The 24,291-nt window shown below is 41.7% G+C and overlaps 1 pseudogene; it reads right to left on the bottom strand.

Moving 5' to 3' along the window:
- Nucleotides 1–1,688: 1,688 nt before the first annotated feature.
- LOC121552589 lies at nt 1,689–14,539 on the bottom strand (annotated as a pseudogene).
- Nucleotides 14,540–24,291: the final 9,752 nt, after the last annotated feature.

Raw genomic sequence — 24,291 nt, 5'->3', positions numbered from 1 at the left:
TTTATAACATTATTGACATGCGTTTTTCTGGATTTCTTTGTTGTTATTCATTCTCTCACTGTTCAAATAAACCTACCATTAAAATTATAGACAGATCATTTCTTTGTCAGTGGGCAAACGTACCAAATCAGCAGGGGATCAAATACTTTCTTCCCCTCACTGTACCTTGATGATGTCAGATTAAATAAGTACTGTTATGATCAAACTGTTCAAGGCTATTTATTGCCAGGGGTTTAAATAAAGATGGGAGAGCTATCCAATAATCGGGCTGTCATGTGATTGGCCAGTTTAAGATTTCAACCTATCAGGAGATTATATGATTGGTATCCAGGTCTTTTGATTGGGCAATTGGTAATGATTGACAGCTCAAGCTCTCCTGGCTCTAGTATTAGTTGTTCCAAATTAGAACATGATTGAGGCTTCCGACCGTTCATTCTTACGGTTCGTTCTCCTCTGTTCTCTCTAATAGGGTCTACTACAAGAAAAAAGAAAATCAAAGTATAGTGTCCTTTTTTTGTTGTTGGAACAACTGATTTGAAGCCATGATGCGATGACTTGTCATATTTTTCAGTCTGCCATTTTGATTTGAGCTGTGCTACATTTTTCTCTGCATGAGATGTTGAGTTGGAACCTGTGTTTTGAACTTTGTTGTATTTTTTTATTCTGTATATATGTGCTAAACTAGAAGCCATGATGATCCGTGATCCTAGTCTGCATCTGAAATTGCACCATATTCCCTAGTGCACTACTTTTGACCACGGCCTTGTGCTGACCCTGGTCAAAAGTAGTGCGCTATATAGGGAATAGGGTGCCATTTGGGACAGGGACCTACAGTGTTAATGCAAACTATTCCTGTAGCAACTAGCATGACTGTAAAATATGTTTTTTTTTTCTCATGAATTTCGCTGAGATCAGACAAATATTTGTAGGTGATAGTTAAAAAAAAAAAGAAATAATAATTGAACTAGGCCACTTTTAGATGATTTTTGAGAGAAAAAATAAACAAGTGATTACTTTCTTTGTAATTCTGTGTCTTCTCTGAATTAATCTGTGAGGAAATGCTGACTTGAGCCCACTGATAAACACTAAACAACACATACAGTACAATACGAACCCTTCCATACTGAAGGTTGACAGGAATTCAGAACGTGAGCAAACCTGTCCTCTGCTGGTATATATAGTGAATGATCACTGTACTGTACTTTCCTGAGAAATGTAACATTTCAAAGTGGATTAACGGAATGGGACTGACAGTATTGGGGAAAACATTCAAAGTGGACACAGATACAGTGGGTACAGTTTAAGCCACTGGTCAGTGAATGTGTCGGTGTAGGTGTAGTTTGGGGGAGGGGTGGGGGTCACGAACTGACGAAACAGTTAAGCTGATTGTTCCTGAGGTCAGGACCTGAGAAGCAGACAGTCTGAACTTCACCTGGGGTGTAATCGTTAGTCCAAAAACATTTTGCAACGGAAACAAGAGTTTCTATTGGACAAATTCAGGTAGGTCCCTCCCCATTCCGTTTGGCTCCTTCCTAGTGAATAGACCCAAACTGAAAACTGTTCCTAACACACATCAGCATAACATTCAACACTAGCTTCAGTTAGCAGGGTTGAGGAACGAGTCATGGCAGTATAATAACTCTGGTTAGACTAATAACACTGCTCAAACAACACTCGTTTCAAAGTAGGACACATGTTTTTTTTTTTTATTATCCCAAGGGCCTAAGAGACATAAAAAGTATGTGTTTGTGTGTAGCAGGAAATAGTCTGTTAAAGTAAAGCCTTACTAAGGCACTATGGATATAAGCGGGCTAAAAAGATACAGTTTATCATCATGTACAAATACACCCCTGCCTGTCCAGTGTTCTATCGACCTGCTGTTCAGATATGGGCGACCCGAATGTCTTCCTGTTCGTGACTACTACAAGTAACAGTTGAAGTGCTATTACTGTAATTATACAGGTTACAGCCAGTCCAATACATTTGACAGATTAACCAATAATCACGCAGCTACATTTAAATAATAAGGGACAAAAATATGTTTGGTATTTTCTGCGATAAACCCAACTTTGTTTTCCACACACAAGGTAAAGTTATCACAGTCCTGATTAGTGAAAATATTTTATTTTCAGACTAAAAATGTAAGCAAAAACAAACAGGCTTTTGGTAGCATCAACCAGCCCTTCAGTCTAAATATAAATTGTATTTCCTTTCAATGCATTTCAAAATATGTTCAACCATGTTAAGAATTCAATATCATCTGCCTCGTCTTTTCTCAAAAGGAACCTTTTGGAATGTGGAACTGATAAAATCTCTGTGCTACAGAATGGATGTTCAGATTCCAGGGGTCATAACCTTTTCATGTCTGGGATTCCACAACGCCGCTAAGACAATGTAGAATAACAGATCGCTCTGCTAGGTGCTATCCTTTGTTTATTTAGATCTCCAGTGGACTCCGGAGTCGTACTCATTAGGACACACTGTACCAAACTGTTTTGCAACAGAAAGCGAAAAGGAGTATTTCTTATTGGACAAGTTCAGATAGTTTTCTTCTGTTTGCTGCCTAATGAACAGGACCCAGGACTGACAACAGGGAGTGGACTGCTAGCATCAGACATTTCTCTACTTCTCTCGCTTTCATTTTCCTCTTTCCTCTCCCTCGCTCTTTCCTCTACTTCTCCTCCTTTCATCTCATCCATCCCCCGTGATTCATGGGCATGCCAGGGGGTGGCAGGGGCACCTGGGGCTGGCCTGGTGGCAGGGGGTACACCCCAGGAGGCATGCCCATCCCTGGAGGGGGCACCCCGTGTCCTGGGGGCATGCGTGGAGGCGGAGGGGGGTACTCAGGGTAGCTGTGGTTGTAGCCTGGTGGAGGGTATGCTGGGGAGGGAGGGGGCAGGTTGGGGGGTGGGTAGACGCTGGGTGGGGGGCCAGGGGGTGGGGCGTTGGGGTAAACGTGAGGGTGATAGGGCATGGGGGACCGTAGTTGGGGGGCATGGGGGCGTAGGAGGGTTCCCCTGTCTTCATTATAGACTGAAGGCTCTGGAAGCCTTCCCCTGACATGTAGGAGCTAGAGGTGGACATGCCCATGATGTAGCTAGAGGGGGGAGGAGGAGGGGGGCGGTGGGGCAGGGGAGGGGGCTGGTGGGGGGGTGGAGCGTGAGATGGGGGAGGGGGAACGGGTTCACTCCCAACGGCTGGCTCTGCTTCAGGAGGGACTGGGGGAGCTTTACGATCTGAGGGGAAGAGAGAGAGAGAGAAATAATGTAACTCCAATAAACAAACAACCCTGATCATAGGTTTCAATTCCTGTTCAACAAGACCAAACGTTTGAAGTAAACTGTCACTTTAAAAACTCTTCTACCCAGACAGGGATTCCTAGTATTCCCAGTCTAGACTATACACTCCCTGTGTAGTACTCGTTCAGAAGTTGAAACAGAAATCAGATTGGTCTGATTACTGATCTGTAAGTCGCTCTGGATAAGAGCGTCTGCTAAATTATGTAAATGTAAAAAATGTAAATGTCTGAGAGGGCAGGGCAGTAGGGGGTGGACTGTTCTGACTGGCCTGGGGGAAGTTAGTTATTTTTATTTATTTTATTTTTGGTCATTTAGCAGACGCTCTTATCCAGAGCGACTTACAGGAGCAATTAGGGTTAAGTGCCTTGCTCAAGGGCACATCGACAGATTTTTCACCTAGTCGGCTCGGGGATTAGAACCAGCGACCTTTCGGTTACTGGCACAACGCTCTTACCCACTAAGCTACCTGCCGCCCCTAGTTAGTTATGTAATCGGGATTCTAGGAAGGCCTAGAGATTGGGACGCCTGTTGTGCTTTCTAAGCTGCCCTCACAGAACGTCCTGACCCCTCAATAAAACTGTCTTTCATTAAACACACAACATAAAGATGCCACATCCTCCATCGTATGACAACTGACCTTTTCTCTCTGATTAGATAAAGATGATCAGTAGCTACTGATGTTATGCATATAATGAGCAAACTACTGAGCAGTAAGAGTCATTCCAGGTCATTTCAGCAAACCATGACACCCGCCATCTCAGGTAGTTCTGAAATTGTTTCTGTTGTTAGAAACAGCTAAGATTCGCATTCCTGAAACATTATTTTGTTGAACTGTAATTTTATCTCTGAGAAATTAAGTTTATTGATTGCACCAATTTTTATTTATAGTATTCAGATAATGTTCAATAAATAAAGTACTCAACATCTGATTTGGACCAAACTTCTTCCTTCCAATGAGTAAGACAATACATTCACCCACGGGCCCCCAATACCCCATGCCAATCCCACCCCAACAACCAGCATACAGTATCAGTTTTCTATGTTTGTAGTCTAATGGCTTTTTTCCCCTGTTCAGAGAAATTAGTCATTGAAGTCGCTTGCATTATTTATCATACTGAATTGCTTTCACGGAGGACTGGCTTGAACTTCGGAGATGACCACACAATTTATTTTCATCATGAGCCAAATCTATTGGTTTTCTACCCAAAGTTGCGAAGGAAATGTTGTGGTCTATTTAATAAACACAAGCGTCCAGCAAAATGGATAAAAGAGCATGGCGGTGAAGCAGGAACAGCGGCATCTAGTGGTCAAAACATGGTACTTCCACACTACTTAAGGTAAATAATGCAAGTGACTTCAATGACTAATTTCACTGAACAGGGGGAAAAAAACATCACCAGATTCACAGGGAATACATTACATAGTATGGAGAAGCAATACTCCAAGCCGCAGCTTCATACTACTTGTCAAACATAGAGAACTGATACTGGTTGTTGGGGTGGGATTGGCATGGGGTGTGGATAATTCTTGGGGGGATTTCTCATGTCTTACTCATTGGTAGGAAGAAGTTTGTTCCAAATCAGACATTGGGAAATATATAGTATTTATTGAATATGATCTGAATCCTATAAATTAAAATGGCCAGATTGGGTGCAATCAATTAGCTTAATTTCTCAGTGATCAAATTATAGTTCAACAATGTTTCAGGAATGCTAATTGTATCGGTTACTAATTACAGAAACGATTTCAGAACAATCTGAGACGGTGGGTGTCGAAATACTATTTATTGTGCTTTTTGAGGTGGAACGACCCAAGAGACACTCACCAGGAGGGGGTTGTGAAGTGGGCAGGGGGGGCATAGGGCTCTCCAACCGTGGAATCTTAGAACCCACTTGTTCTGGTGGTTTAGGTTCCTCTTTCGGAGAGCTCTGAGAAGACAAAAAGAGAGATACAGTCACTCACATACCCTGCTGCTTAAAGCAGGCACACAATACAAGCACCAAGTTTGACCTCTGAGCACTTTAGGTATGGTAAGCTACTACAGAACTATAGAGAAACTATGATGTCGGGGTGGTTGAACTGTCACTTTTAGCCATGGAAAGTGGACTTATTTTTATCACCAGCTGAGCTGAAACATCCAGGGACAATGCAGTCAGGCATACATCACTCACATGTGTGCGTTTAAGTGGGCTGCCCTGGGGTGAGTTCTTCTTAGGTGGAGGGGGCGGTGGGGCACCCGCTGGAGGCTGGCCCTGTGGAGGTGCTGGGCCTGGAGGAGGGGCAGGGACCGGGGACTGGGGTGGACCTCTCTGCTTGGTCTCCTGCTCCAGACCCGGGGGGATAGGAGTCTTCCCCTGGGAGTACAGGTCCAGGATCTGGTGACAGATGTCTGGGAAGAGAGAGGGGAGGTTAGGCAAGTGACAGACAGGGACAATCCTGGGCCGAATCCTAACTTTAATAAATATGCTACACACTGGACATGTTGCATAAATCATGTCAATAAGCGATTTGCTTAGTTATTGGAACAGATGTCAATTTAGGAATCAGCCCTATGAGTAGAAAGAAAAAACAGAAATTCTTACATTACAAATAAAGGTTTTTACACTAAGAACATTAACTTCTCTACCACACAATGTCGGAAGGCAGGTCCAGAAAGGTTGGACACACCTACTCGTTCAAGGGTTTTTCTTTATTTTTACTATTTTCTACATTGTAGAATAATAGTGAAGACATCAAAACTGTGAAATAACACATATAGAATCATGTAGTAACCCAAAAAAGTGTTAAACAAATCAAAATATATTTTAGATGTTAGATTCTTCAAAGTAGCCACCCTTTGCCTTGATGACAGCTTTGCACACGCTTGGCATTCTCTCAACCAGCTTCACCTGGAATGCTTTTCCAACAGTCTTGCTGAGCACTTATTGGCTGCTTTTCCTTCACTCTGCGGTCCAATTCATCCCAAACCATCTCAATTGGGTTGAGGTCGAGTGATTTTGGAGGCCAGGTCATCTGATGCAGCACTCCATCACTCTCCTTATTGGTCAAATAGCCCTTACACAGCCTGGAGGTGTGCTGGGTCAATGTCCTGTTGAAAAACACATGATAGTCCCACTAAGCGCAAACCAGATGGAATGGCGTATCGCTGCAGAATGCTGTGGTAGCCATGCTGGTTAAGTGTGCCTTGAATTCTAAATAAATCACAGACAGTGTCACCAGAAAAGCACCCCCACACCATCACTCCTCCTCCTCCATGCTTCACGGTGGGAACCGCACATGCGCAGATCATCCGTTCACCTACTCTGCGTCTCACAAAGACACAGCGGTTGGAACTAAAAACCTCAAATTTGGACTCATCAGACCAAATGACAGATTTCCACCAGTCTAATGTCCATTGCTCGTGTTTCTTGGCCCAAGCAAGTCTCTTCTTCTTACTGGTGTCCTTTAGTAGTTGTTTCTTTGTAGCAATTCGACCATGAAGGCCTGATTCACACAGTCTCCTCTGAACAGTTGATGTTGAGATGTGTCTGTTACTTGAACTCCGTGAAGCATTTATTTGGGCTGCAATTTCTGAGGCTGGTAACACTAATGAACTTATCCTCTGCAGCAGAAGTAACTCTGGGTCTTCCTTTCCTATGGCGGTCCTCATGAGAGCCAGTTTCATCATAGCGCTTGATTGTTTTTGCAACTGCACTTGAAGAAACGTTCATAGTAATGATGGACTGTCATTTCTCTTTGCTTATTTGAGCTGTTCTTGCCATAATATGGACTTGGTCTTTTACCAAATAGGGCTATCTTCTGTATACCTTGTCACAACACAACTGATTGGCTCAAACGCATTAAGAAGGAAAGAAATTCCACAAATTAACTTTTAACAAGGCACACCTGTTAATTGAAATGCATTCCAGGTGACAACCTCATGAAGCTGGTTGAGAGAATGCCAAAAGTGTGCAAAGCTGTCATCAAGGCAAAGGGTGGCTACTTTGAAGAATCTCAAATATAAAATATATTTTGATTTGTTTAACACTCTTTTGGTCACTACATGATTCCATATGCGTTATTTCATAGTTTTGATGTCTTCACTATTATTCTACAATATAGAAAATAGTAAAAATAAAGAAAAACCCTGGAATGAGTAGGTGTGTCCAAACCTTTGACTGGTACTGTATATTCAGCATTACATATGGCACTAGATCCTCTCAGAGCCTTCCTTTCTATACCTTCCAGCAGCTCCACAGGGACGTCCTGGACAAACTGCTCCCACCATCGCCGTGAAGACTGCTTGGACGTCCACTCCTGGATGTCAAACTTACACAGCCGTCCAGCCAGGTACATGACCGCTACTGCTATGATCTCTGGTTCCCACTGCAGGGATAGCATGGTGCACAGACTGGACAGAGGTAGGAACAGAGAGAGCAGTTTAGATGTGGAGGCAAATACAGTCCTATAATACTACTCAATGAATACAGTAAGATGAGAAAAAAAAAGTATTGTAAAGTGGTTAACCCACTGGCTATAGGGTGAATGCACCAATTTGTAAGTCGCTCTGGATAAGAGCGTCTGCTAAATGACTTAAATGTAAATGTAAATGTAATGAGAGAAGGTGAGAACCAACTACTGTAAGGTGAGGCACTATATGACAGGACACAGGAATATAAATAGGAGACCTGTAACATTATTAACATTCAAGCCTTCAGGTCAGACTGTAAATCAGGAGAATAGGAGTCCTAACTACTGTGTTATGTTTCGCCCACCTGTCGTTGACGAAGGTCCATGCCATCTGCACCAGCTTCTGAACTTTGGTTTTGTCACCTAGAACGAAAAAAAAAAAAAAAAGGACAGTTGGAAATTAAGTTAGACATGAAGGGTTGGAAATGAAGGGTTGGAAATGAAGGGTTGGAAATGAAGGGTTGGAATTGAAGGGTTGGAATTTAAGCGTTAGGAATGAAGAGTTAGGAATGAAGAGTTAGGAATGAAGTCAAACTAAGATGGAAACGCCACCTTTCAGACCTTTGAGCTGCTTGGCATATCTCAGGAGGAACATGTAAGGGTGTTCCACTTGCAGGTCAAACTTGATTGTCTGTAGCAGAATCCTCTCTAGCACCATAACCTCTTCCTGTTGATGGCGGAAATCCTACGACACATCCCAGGAAACACAAGAGCGTAAAGTAAGGAAAACACAAGGGCTTTTCACACTACTACACAATCAAGCTGTACTGAGCTGGCCTGGTTAAGCATTCACCATAATCGTGAAGTTGCATATTGGTGGAATTCAGATATGACGTAATTGTTTTGGCACTAGCCAGAGAGTTTTTAAACTACGGCGCGCAAACATGGTTCAATGTGCCAATAAATCGTCACAATCTACTTTTTCGGTTTTTCAAATTGCCGCCATCTTGGAGCTAATTGGGATCAAGTTTACTGTGCTAATGCCGATACAAAAAAAAAAAGCCTAATGGAGAGCACTGTATAATATGACAAACGTCGCAAATGAGGCATTTGTGTTAAGTACATGGGGGCTGCCATATTTATGCATGGTTGGACCTGTGCTGAAGGACAATGTGAAAAGAAAAGCCTATTATCGAGCCAGCACAGTTTGGTTTGGGTCAGCACGTGTGAAAAGGGTACCAGCAGGACTTCACTGTACCTAAAAACAGAAGAAGGAGAAGTAAATGAAGTAAGATATCTCTCACTTTTGGGTCGTCTCCAAACTGGGCAAACTGTACGTCGTTCAGTAAGCTGCGAGCCGTCTTGATGATGTCTTTACATTTCTTAGGAGTCTCCTCCACTTTCCCAGCCAGGAAGAGACAACACGCACCGGTCACCTGGAGACATAGTTCCTTCAGAAAGTATTCATACCCCTTGACTTATTCCACATTTTGTTGTGTTACAGCCTGAATTCAAAATTGATTAAATATATGTTTTCCATCTACACACAATACCCCATCATGAGAAAGTGAAAACATGATTTTAGACATTTTAGCAAATTTATTGAAAATGAAATACAGAAATATCTAATTTACATAAGTATTCACACCCGAGTCAATACATGTTAGAATCACCTTTGTCAGTGATTACAGCTGTGAGTCTTTCTGGGTAAGTCTCTAAGAGCTTTGCACACCTGGATTGTACAATATTTGCACAATTGCACAAGCTCTGTCAAGTTGGTTGTTGATCATTGCCAAACATCCATTTTACATTTACATTTACGTCATTTAGCAGACGCTCTTAACCAGAGCGACTTACAAATTGGTGCATTCACCTTATGATAGCCAGAAGGATTACTTTTATACTATCCCAGGTATTCCTATTATTATATAGTATTATTTTCAAGTCTTGCCATTAATATTCAAGCCGATTTAGGTCGAAACGGTAACTAGGCCACTCAGGAACATTTAATGTCGTCTTGGTAAGCAACTCCAGTGTATATTTCGCCTTGTGTTTAAGGTTATTGTCCTGCTGAAAGGTGAATTCATCTCCCAGTGTCTGGTGGAAAGCAGACTGAACCAGGTTTTCCTCTAGGATTTTGCCAATGCTTAGCTCCATTCCATTTATTTATATCCTGAAAAACTCCCCAGTCCTTAACGATTACAAGCATACCCATAACATGATGCAGCCACCACTATGCGTGAAAATATGGAGAGTGGTACTCAGTAATGTGTTGTATTGGATTTGCTCCAAACATAACACTTTCTATTCAGGACAAAAAGTTAAAGTGGCAATATGTAACTTTTTAGGAGACCCGACCAAATTCACATAGAAATGTGAGTTATAGATGTATTATTCTACTTGAAAGCAAGTCTAAGAAGTGGTAGATCTGTTCTATGTGTGCTATTTCTATGCTTCCCGTTCCTAAGTTTTGATTTTGCGTCTTTTACTTTCGGTTTTGTACACCAGTTTCAAACAGCTGAAACAACAATATTTTTTGTTTATGGACAATATATTTCCCAGCGGTTTAGATGGTACAATGATTCTCTACACTATACTAGCTTATTTTGTCACATAAACTGAAATTAGGGGAACTATTAAGAGTTTTAGCAACCAGGAAATGGCGGAGCGATTGCTGCATAGTGCAACTTTAATTGCTTTGCCACACTTTTTGCAGTATTACTTTAGTGCCTTGTTGCAAACAGGATGCATGTTTTGGATTTAAAAATAATGATGTACAGGTTTCCTTCTTTTCACTCTGTCAATTAGGTTAGTATTGTGGAGTAACTACAATGTTGTTGATCCATCCTCAATGTTCTCCTATCACAGCCATTCAACTCTGTAACTGTTTTAAAGTCGCCATCGGCAACAGAGTTAGAAAGGACGCCTGTATCTTTGTAGTGACTGGGTGTATTGATACAGCATCCAAAGTGTAATTAATAACTTCACCATGCTCAAAGGGATATTCAATGTCTGCCGTTCTTTGCGAGGCATTGGAAAACCTCCCTGGTGTTTGTGGTTGAAATTCACTGCTCGACTGAGAGACCTTACAGATAATTGTATGTGTGGGGTTAAACACTATTATTGCACACAGAGTGAGTCCATGCAACTTATTATGTGACTTGTTAAGCACGTTTTTACTCCTGAACCTATTTAAGCTTGCCATAACAAAGGCGTTGAATACTTATTGACTTAAGACGTTTCATTTTTAATGAATTTGTAAAAATGTCTAAAAACATAACTCAACTTTGACATTATGGGGTATTGTGTGTAAGCCAGTGACCCAAAATCTAAATGAAATCAATTTTAAATTCAGGCTGTAAGACAACAAAATGTGGAAAAAGTCTAGGGGTGTGAATACTCTCTGAAGGCACTGTACACAAGTCTCACACACCATTTAATACCATTTAAATACCAGCACATTAGACAGTACCTCTAGGTATGCACCACTGAGATTAAAAAGTTGACAACACGACCGTGTACAATTATTCTGATTCGTGAAGGCAAGTATTGCACAAGTGTAGCATTGCAAAGTCGCTTTGGATAAGTGTGTCTGGATAAGTGTGTCTGGATAAGTGTGTCTGGATAAGTGTGTCTGCTAAATGATGTAGTACTAATGAACACTGCAGAAATGCCTTATGCATACTGACACCAGTAATGCAATGGCTATACTCACATATCTGGGGAACTGTTTGAAGGAGTGAAACATGTAGAAGCGGTGGAAGTATATGATACCTGTTGCCAGGGTGTCATAATGTCTGATGACAGAGTTCAGGTTAAATTCAACAAATGAGGAGTTTGACTTGAAACCGTTTTTTATAGTTCTAAAATGTCAAAACTAAAAAAAAAAATACCCTAATTGAATATACACTGAGTGTACAAAAAATTAAAGACACCTGGTCTTTCCATGACATAGCCTGACCAGGTGAAAGCTATGATCCCTTATTGATGTCACTTGTTATATCCACTTCAATCAGTGTAGATGAAGGGGAGGAAACAGGTTAATTAATGATTTTTAAGCCTTGAGACAATTGAGACATGGATTGTGTATGTGTGCCATTCAGAGGGTGAATGGGCAAGACAAAAGATTTAAGTGCCTTTGAACGGGGTATGGTAGTAGGTGCCAGGCGCACCGGTTTGTGTCAAGAACTGCAACGCTGCTGGGTTTTTGACACTCAGCAGTTTCCTGTGTATATCAAGAGTGGTCCACCACCCAAAGGACATCCAGCCAACTTGACACAACTGTGGGAAGCATTGGAGTCAACATGGGCCAGCATCCCTGTGGCCCGATGAATTGAGGCTGCTCTGATGGCAAAAGTGGGGGTGCAACTAAATATTAGGAAGGTGTCCTTAATGTTTTGTACACTCAGTACACACACACACACATATATTCACTACCAGTCAAAAGTTTGGACACACCTACTCATTCAAGGGTTTTTCTTTATTTTTACTATTTTCTACATTGTACAATAGTAGTGAAGACATCAAAACTATGAAATAACACATATGGAATTATGTAGTAACCAAAAAAGTATTTCAACAAATATATTTTAGATTCTTCAAATAGCCACCCTTTGCCTTGATGACAGCTTTGCACACTCTTGGCATTCTCTCAACCAGCTTCATGAGGTAGTCAACTGGAATGCATTTCAATTAACAGGTGTGCTTTCTTAAAAGTTAATTTGTGGAATGTCTTTCCTTCTTAATGCGTTTGAGCCAATCAGTTGTGTTGTGACAAGGTAGGGTTGGTATACAGAAGATAGCCCTTTTTGGTAAAATACTAAGTCCATATTATGGCAAGAACAGCTCAAATAAGCAAAGAGAAACGACAGTCCATCATTACTTTAAGACATGAAGGTCAGTCAATATGGAACATTTCAAGAACTTTTAAAGTTTCTTCAAGTGCAGTTGCAAAAACCATCAAGCGCTATGATGAAACTGGATCTCATGAGGACCGCCACAGGAATGGAAGACCCAGAGTTACCTCTGCTGCAGAGGATAAGTTCATTAGAGTTACCAGCCTCAGAAATTGCAGCCCAAGTAAATGCTTCACAGAGTTCAAGTAACAGACACATCTCAACATCAACTGTTCAGAGACTGTGTGAATCAGGTCTTCATGGTTGAATTGCTGCAAAGAAACCACTACTAAAGGACACCAATAAGAAGAAGAGACCTGCTAGGGCCAAGAAACACGAGCAATGGACATTAGACCGGTGGAAGTTTGTCCTTGACTCCAAATTTGAGATTTTTGGTCTTTGTGAGACGTGGTGTGGGTGAACGGATGATCACCGCACATGTATTTCCCACTGTAAAGCATAGGAGGTGGTGTTATGGTGTGGGGGTGCTTTGCTGGTGACACTGTCTGTGATTTATTTAGAATTCAAGGCACACTTAACCAGCATGGCTACCACACCATTCTGCAACGATACGCCATCCCATCTGGTTTGGGCTTAGTGGGACTATCATTTGTTTTTCAACAGGACAATGACCCAACACACCTCCAGGCTGTGTAAGGGCTATTTGACCAAAAAGGAGAGTGATGGACTGCTGCATCAGATGACCTGGCCTCCAAAATCACCCGACCTCAACCCAATTGAGATGGTTTGGGATGTGTCGGACTGCAGAGTGAAGCAAAAGCAGGCAACAAGTGCTCAGCATATGTGGGAACTCCTTCAAGACTGTTTGAAAAGCATTCCTCATGAAGTTGGTTGAGAGAATGCCAAGAGTGTGCAAAGTTGTCATCAAGGCAAAGGGTGGCTACTTTGAAGAATCTCAAATATAAAATATATTTTGATTTGTTTAAAACTTTTTGGGTTTCTACAAGATTCCATATGTGTTATTTCATAGTTTTGATGTCTTCACTATTATTCTACAATGTAGAAAATAGTAAAACTAAAGAAAAACCCTTGAACGAGTAGGTGTATCCAAACTTTTGACTGGTACTATATATATATATATATATATATATATATATATATATATATATATATATATATATATATATATACAATTGGAAATATTTATCATATTCCTCATGTATGGTTATATAGTGATGTCACTGACCACTGCCCCTATATATAGGACTTTCCAATATCTGGTGTGTAAAAGGATACAGTCCGAGTCTGGTCCCCACATCAAATATGAACCGGGCCCCCTCCCTGCGGTACCGGGCCTCTGTTGCCGGGTCCAGGCCCTCGGACTGGGACGGGGTGTGGGCCAGGTCCTTTTTGTCCCAGTACCAGCATGGCTTGATATGGTCCAGGAAGGCCTGACCACTGGAGGGGTGGTTGTTTTCCTTCATCTGGTGAAGAGAGGAGGATGATGGAGCCGCTGAACTAGAAGACTGGCAACAGAGGAGGAAGGGATGATTCACAGCATGAATGAATGGTGTATTGTCATCTTGGATGAAGAAATAGTGTAGCTAGTAAGCTAGCTAGAGTTATAAAAACGAAACATATCACAAACATATAGTGTTGTAAGCTAGCTAGAAAGATGTTTACCTGTATCATTCTAGCTAGCTTACTAGCTTTCAGGCCGAGGTTGCTAACGTTAGCTAAGTTAACTTGCTAAACTAACTTTAGCACTCCCTCGAGAGGCTAACGTTAGCTAGCTAATGACTTTAGAACTAATCCAAAACACACGCATTTCGAAAGTACATGGTCTAAAATCAGAAAAGAATGACGATTACCTTTATCATGTAGACTTAATAATGAGTAACACTACCAACAATCGATTAACTCGTTTTAAATTTATATTGAATTAGTCATCGAAAACGGTCCCCATCGTAACATGGGCGCCGCCATTTTGTTTTACGTCAGAAGCCGGTGCGGGGGTTGTATGCGTGCGCAGTCGCGCTTTGGACAAAATGATCCACTAGAGGGCGACAGAGAACTACTAATGTTGATGACTCCACCACAGATATTTCACCGGATGTACCAAATCATGAGAAAACAAAAAGAGAATTACTTGACACATTGGAAAGAATTAACAAAACATCTGAGCAAACTAGAACGCTATTTGGCCCTAAACAGAGAGTAGACAGTGGCAGAATACCTGACCACTGTGACTGACCCAAACTTATGGAAATCTTTGACTATATACAGAGACAGACTCAGTGAGCATAGCCTTGCTATTGAGAAAGGCCGCCCACAAAATGAGGTGGAAACTGAGCTGCACTTCCTAACCTCCTGCCTAATGTATGACCATATTAGAGACAAATATTTCCCTCAGAAAATACCCAGACCCACAAAGAATTAGAAAACAAACCCAATTTTGATAAACTCCCATATCTATTGGGTGAAATACCACACTGTGCCATCACAGCAGCACGATTTGTGACCTATTGCCACAAGAAAAGGGCAACCAGTGAAGAACAAACACCTTTTGTACTTTAACTATTTGCACATAATACATTTACATTTTAGTCATTTAGCAGACGCTCTTATCCAGAGCGACTTACAGTTAGTGAATACATATTTTTTTATACTGGCCCCCCGTGGGAATCGAACCCACAACCCTGCCATTATATAACATTTGAAATGTCTTTATTCTTTTGGAACTTTTGTGAGTCTAATGTTTACTGTTAACTTTTTAATTGTTTATTTCACTTTGGTTTGTTATCTATTTCACTTGCTTTGGCAATGTAAACGTCTGTTTCCCATGCCAATAAAGCGCTTAAATTGAAATTGAATTGTATGAATGTGAATTATCCGGTTGGCGTTTCCCTCATTACCAAATTTGGTGATGAGAGGAAGCCCAGTGGCCGGCAGTGGAAGAAGATGGAGCGAGATGGATTTTGGTCGACATTCTGCTAATTTTCTCATCGATGAAACATTTGATCTCCATACAGTTTTCTGTTTCCAAAACTAGAATCTGTAACAAACAGAGTGGACTTTTTGTAGACATTACCCTTTGCCAAAGTTTCTTAAAATTGTGTTGTTTAGAAGGAATGCAAGGGCGAATTAAATTATTGCACACAAGCGCTTCACAGAGTATGCGTTCCCTAACGGAAATATGCAACAAATACTACAACGCTAGGATCTCACTAGCTCGTGCTTGGCTCTGCCCACCTCCTTGCTTGTTCTGCCCACTATGATGAATTTACTCCAATTGGAAACGACAGGTTGTGGTCTATCTAGAGTTAGTTATACAAATCTTTGCCTCTACTTTTTTTATGTAGAGGGGCCAGGGTTCCTTTCTGACGCCCGGCCCAGAAAGACAAGACGGCCACATAGAGAAGTCAGATTTTAAAAATCCTAATAAGACACTTTTTTCCATCACTCACAGCCGAAAATATTCAAATGTTATATTCATCCAATGCAGTGGCGGCTCAAGGGGGGCAATTTTTCTGATGATTTAGGTGACCTACACACATTTTAAAAAAGATATGTCCAGCAACAACATGAAGACAGGGGCAGCATATAAGTCAATACCAGAAGCATTTATTGACTGATCTCAAAAGTGTTGGCTTACAAAAGCAAAATAAGCTATCACAGTAAAAATAATCAAGGGTGTTCTTTCACATTCCTCAACACTGCATAAACAATATGCATTTCCATAAAACACCTCATCTAATTGTGCCACAAAGTTGACAAGTCCAAGAAAAATACCAGGGTTGGTGGATCCCTCAGTTTCATCTTTGCCTCGCAAAGCTAACTCAAACACTCCGCAAAACTTCACACACTGGATTAGCCGGCTGAGGATGTGGCGGTTCTTGCTAACCTCATCGTTGTGGCGGCGGACAGCTAGCCTGTATCCCTCATCCAGTTGAGTGGCAATGTTCACTCTCCCCAAAGCAGACAATCTCAAACAGCTATCCATGTGGGTCTTTGACAGCTCATGTTTCTTAATCTTTTCTGAAAGATGGTGCATGTCCGTTACACCAGTCGCTGTCCAAGCGGTGCTGTCTGCCGTGCCGCCTTCAGGGTGAAAGAGTAAGCAGGGGGTAGCAGAAGACTGCATTAGCTACATCGCAGCCTGCTAGCCAGGTTTTTCGTTCGTACCAATTTTTGGAAAATCCTCGGGTGAAGGACTTTCCCCCTTTAGTAGAAACCTGTTGAATTATTAAATTTGGTCTGGGAGGTCCTAATTGTTTCGTTGCCAATTTATCTTGATTTGTTCGCCGACAAAAAGGAACTTCTTTCAAAGAGACAATCGAGTTGCACTGAACGCTAGCCATCTTGACAGTAGTACGTGAATTGATTGACGCTGCTACCCGCTCTTTTCTTAGTTACGTTCATGGTTATGTTACGTATGACGAAAGCGCGTAAGTGCAAGCCCTCCCGGAACCCATAGAGATTGTATTGAAAGCTCTGATATTTGAAAAAAAAAGATTTTACATGAGAGTCTATGAGAGACTTCTGGGGCGATTTTCAACCTGACTGAAATCGCCCCAAAAGGGGCGGGGCCATTTGAAGCACGACTTTAGCCTGATTGCACATTTAGTGGCAGATCAGACGTCTAGATTAGAACACTGATAACTACTGTTGCCGTGATATAATTGATTAGAAAAAAAATCCCTTCCTTTTCCCGTTTGGCAGCGCGTCGCCCATTTCGCCCTAATGAACACACCGCCCCTGATCCAATGTCTGGAATGTTTATTGATGATGTCGTCGCTGCTCACGCTGCTCCCCACTGATGCAGCGTTCAGAACAACTGGGAACTCGTAAATCTCTGACTTCCTACTTCAATGCGTTCAAGACAACTGGGAAATCAGGAAAAAAACGAGCTCTGACTGGGAAAAATCGTTTTTTAAAGGTCTTTCTAGAGCTCCGACTTTCCGACCTGCCGATCACTGTCGTCATGATTTGACCTCGTTTTTTCAGAGTTCCCAGTTGTCTTGAAAGCACAATGAGTGCTAGTGCGCATGTGCTGTTGGTCCATATAACCGGATGCAACCTGGATATAGACGGTCCATGAATCGGCGTATAAAACCTGAGTAGATTACCTTGAAAACAAAAGATCTGACATTTTGGACGCAGTCTCCCAATTCTTATTATACTTCAGTAAGAGGAGCTCAATGGTCAGTCCGAGTTCATGAATGGATAAATTAATAAATCAATCAGTGGTGATGCGTCATTCAGGGCAATTGGGCCACGGCCCCGCCACTTTCCAGAAGATGTTTTGCATGTTATTCTGGCATTCATTCGTGTCTCAATATTATATAGCTAGCAAACAATGTAAATAAAGTCATTGCTTGAGTTAATGAGCAGCGCACTCGACTCCTCTCTGTTTTATTTGAGTAAGGCGGTTCCAGAATGCAGCTGTTTCAGCCTCGCTCAGTTCCTTCTGTGGCAGAGGGGCAGCCAGAGTATGCACAGACGGAAGCCATCGTTGATCTTCTTTGGTTTGCGCGTGATTGGCTCAGGGTGATGTCACTCACAACACCGCAAGCACCTACTGGGAGAGCCCACTGATGGCCAGGCAGCTTCTGCCCCCTTGGGTGCTGTCATAGAGTTAGGTTTGGCAGTGCCCGTCCAAGGAGGCTCAAGGTCCATTGGCCACAGATAAGTCAACGTCTTTTCTCCGGTAACTTTGATTGGACTGATGTGTTTCAACTTCATTGTTCACCACGGCCAGCTGAAAAGTTATCATGTTGACTATCTCCTAGCAAATCAACTTAGCGATATGAAGGAAATGCAGAGATAAACCGTCTCGGTGCTCATCAGCCACTAAACATTGACACAAGGCCATCCATTAAAATAAAGCAAGCTGGGAAAAAAAAGATTCAACTGTGGTTGGTGGTGGATGGAAGCAGTGGCTAACATCTGTTTTGAGGTAGCTATATGACGTGGCTTGTTGTTAATGTTTGATGTCAGACTGTTATACCCATGGAACTGGAGCTATAGATGAAGCACTCACTAAGTCGCTCTGGATAAGAGCATCTGCTAAATGACTCAAATGTAAAAATTTTAATGAAGCGAGGGAGTAACTTAATACATTTTGTTGCTTTATTCTTAACCGGAGCATCTTGGTTACAGGAAGGCAGACGCACTCAGAACGGTGTTTTGGCTGCATCCCAATACTGTAACAATGAAGCAATATTGTAGACCCATGCAGAATTTTACTATGGGAAGTAAACTGATCATAACCGAATGTTATAACGTTTGTGTGTGTAGTGGTTATGGTGCATATTAGCTTTTTTGATTGAGTTTACCCCATCGATATTTTCATGTTATAATCGCCACTAGAATCAATTCATTAATTTACTACTGGGTGAATGGATGAATATACACTACCGTAAAAAATGTGGGGTCACTTAGAAATGTCCTTGTTTTCGAAAGAAAAGCAAAATTTTTGTCCATTAAAATAACATCAAATTCATCAGAAATACAGTGTAGACATTGTTAATGTTGTAAATGGCTATTGTAGCTGGAAACGGCTGATTTTTAATGGAATATCTACATAGGCGTACAGAGGCACATTATCAGCAACCATCAGTCCTGTGTTCCAATGGCACGTTGTGTTTGCTAATCCAAGTTTATCATTTTAAAAGGCTAATTGATCATTAGAAAACCCTTTTGCAATTATGTTAGCACTGCTGAAAACTGTTGTGTTGATTAAAGGAGCAATAAAACTGGCCTTCTTGAAACTAGTTGAGTATCTAGAGCATCAGCAATTGTGGGTTCGATTACAGGCTCAAAATGGCCAGAAACAAATAACTTTCTTCTGAAACTCATCAGTCTATTCTTGTTCTGAGAAATGAAGGCTATTCCATGCGAGAAATTGCCAAGAAACTGAAGATCTCGTACAACGCTGTGTACTACTCCCTTCACAGAACAGGGCAAACTGGCTCTAACCAGAATAGAAAGAGGAGTGGGAGGCCCCGGTGCACAACTGAGCAAGAGGACAAATACATTAGAGTGTCTAGTTTGAGAAACAGGCGCCTCACAGGTCCTCAACTGGCAGCTTCATTAAATAATACCCGCAAAACACCAGTCTCAAAGTCAACCGTGAAGAGGCGACTCCGGGATGCTGATCTTCTAGGCAGAGTTGCAAAGAGAAAGCCATATCTCAGACTGCCCATCTTAATCTTTTATTTTTATTGGCCAGTCTGAGATATGGCTTTTTCAGCTGTGCTAACATAATTGTAAAAAGGTTTTCTAATGATCAATTAGCCTTTTAAAATGATAAACTTGGATTAGCAAACACAACGTGCCATTGGAACACAGGACTGATGGTTGCTGATAATGGGCCTCTGTACGCCTCTGTAGATATTCCCTTAAAAATCAGCCATTTCCAGCTACAATAGCCATTTACAACATTAACAATGTCTACACTGTTTTTCTGATCAATTTGATGTTATTTTAATGGACAAAATAATAGATTTTATTTAAAAAACAAGGACATTTCTAAGTGACCCCAAACTTTGAACGGTAGTGTATAAGGTTTGCTTTGGATTGTCTAGTTGCCTCTTTTACTGATGACATTACAGAAATCACGTTATTCATCGAGGGACAAACTAGGCCCAGTGCACAATCAAGTTTATAGATTTGGCTAATACATCAGTCCATATTGGGCAATGTGTTTGCAATTTCAGAGTTGACTAGAATAGTGAAAAACTATTTTCCCCATCACTCAAGTTTCAGTCAAAAAAAAAAAAATCATCTGATTTGTATTTGGTTGAAGGAAGGAGATAAATTGGTCCTGTCACAACTAATGTGTGTAGTTCGTGTCCAAGAACATGAGGCAATCCGCTCCCAACGACCTCCCTATTATCTCTGTCAGCTCCCAGAGAACAGACAGCGTTGAAACATTTACTTAATCCCAATTAAAAATCTGGAATCTGCATGTATTATTAACCCCTTCTCAGACAAAGCCTTTTAACAGTGGGAAGAGTTGTCACGTTGTGTGCCATGGGGCCACTGTTACAAGCCTTGTCTGGTTGTTTGTTGCCCATAGCAAGAGATCTTAATCTGTCACTCAGGCCGTAGGATACACACACACACACACACACACACACACACACACACACACACAAACACACACACACACACACACACACACACACACACACATACACACACACACACACACTCCGTACACAGTAAATCAGCTCATGAATAATATACTCCTATCCTCTTTATTAATATTAAACACTGCATAATAAGGCACTATAAGCAAATCCCAGAGCAATATTCATATTAACTGTGATGTGTCCCTACAGTGGACCTCTCTTTGTTGTCTCAGTGTCCTTTTTCACATGATGTTAAATTATTTAACCTTTACTGTGAGCGCCACAAATATTGGGACAGTGACAATTATTTTGCTGTTTTGACTCTGTACTCCAGCATGGCGGATTTTTGCAATGATACAACGACTATGAAGTTAAAGTGCAGACTGTCAGCTTTAATTTGAGGGTATTTTCATCCATATAGGGTGAACCATTTAGAAATTACAGCACTTTTTGTATGTAGTCCCTCCCATTTTAGGAGACCAAAAGTATTGGGACAAATTCACTTATACAGTATGTGTATTAAAGTAGTCAACAGTTTAGTATTTGGTCCCATATTCCTAGCACACAATGACTACATCAAGCTTGTGACTCTACACATTTGTTGGCTGCATTTGCTGTTTGTTTTGGTTGTGTTTCAGATTATTTTGTGCCGAATAGAAATGATTGGTAAATAATGCATTGTGTCATTTTGGAGTCACTTTTATTGTAAATAATAATATAATATGTTTCTAAACACTTCTACATTAATGTAGATGTTACCATGATTATGGATAGTCCTGAATGAATCGTGAATCATGATTAGTGAAAAAGTTACAGATGCATAAATATCATACCCCCCCAACCTCCCCTGTTATTGTAATGGTAAGAGGTTTGCATTTTTAGAGAGGGGGGGGGGGGGGGTCATGATATTCATGCCTCTGTAACTTTTTCACTCATCGTTATTCACAATTCATTCAGGACTATCTGTAGTCATGGTAGCATCCACATTAATGTAGACAATAGTTCTCACAGTCTCACATCAGAATTAGATGTTCATCCATGTTTCTCAAACATCAAATTTAGAAGTGGTTGCAAACGTCAAATTTCAAAGTGTTTAAGGTTACATTTAGGGATTAACTCCACATTTTTAAGGTTAGGGTTAAGTTTAGCCATTAACTCTGAAATCTTAAGGTTAGGTATTAACTCAAAATGGTCAAGGTAAGGGTTAAAGTTTGGGATAGGCTTAAAACAAACATTTCAAAAACAACTTTCTATCGCGGGATTCGAATTTACAACCTTTGGAATCAGAGGCAGATGCTTACGCCCATCTGCCCATCTGCCACAATGCCCTTGCAAAACCAAAACCAAAACCAAAGCGCTCACTGTTGCCCCTAATGACCATTGCCCGACATCCTCAGACATTGATAGACGTCGAGTACTGACTTGTATCACAGCTGACCTGGCTGAATATAGAAGTATTTAGAAACATATTATATTCTTATTTACAATAAAAGCGACTCCAAAATGACACAATACATTATTTACCATTAATTTCTATTGGGCACAAAATAATCTGAAACACAACCAAAACAAACAGAAAATGCAACCAACAAGTTTGTATAGTCACAAGCTTCATGTAATCATTGCGTGCTAGGAATATGTGGCCTAATACTAAACTTTTGACTACTTTAATACACATATAAGGGAATTTGTCCCAATACTTTTGGTCCCCTAAAATGGGGGGACTATGTACAAAAAGTGCTGTAAATTCGAAACGGTTCAACCTATACCCTCAAATTGAAGCTGACAGGCTGCACATTGATCCCATAGTCATTGTATAATTTCAAATCCAAAGTGCTGGAGACAAAACAAGCAAAAATGTGTCGCTGTCCCAGTACTTTTGGAGCTCACTGTAAATCGCATTGCACTTGGCTGCTTTTATGTTTTTGCTATTACGATTGGGACTCCGTAAAGATCCCAGGATCTTTGGAAATGTTCATTGCTAGATTGCATTAATGCACTTATGTTCTGTTATTATTCAATAGCATTTCCATGACCATACTTAAAATGTTTAGCCCTTACTGTAAAGCCCTTATGCCCTTAGCTTTACAGTCATTTCCCATTCCCTGTGTTGAATGCCCTCCAGTGTTTCAGTTACTCTACTGTCATGGTCGTTCCCTGACACAGTACTCACACAGCCCTGACACGCAACACTCGTCTCCTCAGAAGTAAAACTTTGGACTTAAAACCTTTCCTGTGTCCACAAGCAGTATGTTGTGGTGTCTTGGCCCGATGCTACCGGGCTATAACTGCCTTTGCCCCGAGCCAACAGCAATCTGCCATCATGGAGCTATACTGATGTTTTATTGAGGAACCCAAGGGGTAAGGAGCAGGGAGCTGGGACTCAGGGAGCCGTAGGGATCATGGTAAGAGTGTGTAACTTTGGAGTTGTTGTCTTCCAGCAAATAGGATGCATCTGCTGAGGTCTCTCTCTCTCTCTCTCTCTCTCTCTCTCTCTCTCTCTCTCTCTCTCTCTCTCTCTCTCTCTCTCTCTCTCTCTCTCTCTCTCTCTTTTTTTCTCTCTGTCTCTGTCTCTCTCTCTCTTTATACTGCTCAAAAAAATAAAGGGAACACTTAAACAACACAATGTAACTCCAAGTCAATCACACTTCTGTGAAATCAAACTGTCCACTTAGGAAGCAACACTGATTGACAATACATTTCACATGCTGTTGTGCAAATGGAATAGACAACAGGTGGAAATTATAGGCAATTAGCAAGACACCCCCAAAAAAGAAGTGGTTCTGCAGGTGGTGACCACAGACCACTTCTCAGTTTCTATGCTTCCTGGCTGATGTTTTGGTCACTTTTGAATGCTGCCGGTGCTTTCACTCTAGTGGTAGCATGAGACGGAGTCTACAACCCACACAAGTGGCTCAGGTAGTGCAGCTCATCCAGGATGGCACATCAATGCAAGCTGTGGCAAGAAGGTTTGCTGTGTCTGTCAGCGTAGTGTCCAGAGCATGGAGGCGCTACCAGGAGACAGGCCAGTACATCAGGAGACGTGGCGGAGGCCGTAGGAGGGCAACAACCCAGCAGCAGGACTGCTACCTCCGCCTTTGTGCAAGGAGGAGCAGGAGGAGCACTGCCAGAGCCCTGCAAAATGACCTCCAGCAGGCCACAAATGTGCATGTGTCTGCTCAAACGGTCAGAAACAGACTCCATGAGGGTGGTATGAGGCCCCGATGTCCACTGGTGGGGGTTGTGCTTACAGCCCAACACCGTGCAGGACGTTTGGCATTTGCCAGAGAACACCAAGATTGGCAAATTCGCCACTGGTGCCCTGTGCTCTTCACATATGAAAGCAGGGTCACACTGAGCACATGTGACAGACGTGACAGAGTCTGGAGATGCCGTGGAGAACGTTCTGCTGCCTGCAACATCCTCCAGCATGACCGGTTTGGCGGTGGGTCAGTCATGGTGTGGGGTGGCATTTCTTTGGGGGGCCGCACAGCCCTCCATGTGCTCGCCAGATGTAGCCTGACTGCCATTAGGTACCGAGATGAGATCCTCAGACCCCTTGTGAGACCATATGCTGGTGCGGTTGGCCCTGGGTTCCTCCTAATGCAA

This window comes from Coregonus clupeaformis, chromosome 36, assembly GCF_020615455.1.
Source record: "Coregonus clupeaformis isolate EN_2021a chromosome 36, ASM2061545v1, whole genome shotgun sequence".
In the NCBI taxonomy this organism is placed as follows: Eukaryota; Metazoa; Chordata; class Actinopteri; order Salmoniformes; family Salmonidae; genus Coregonus; species Coregonus clupeaformis.
The sequence above is the reverse complement of the archived record's forward strand: the minus strand, read 5'-3'. Positions and strand labels throughout refer to the sequence as shown.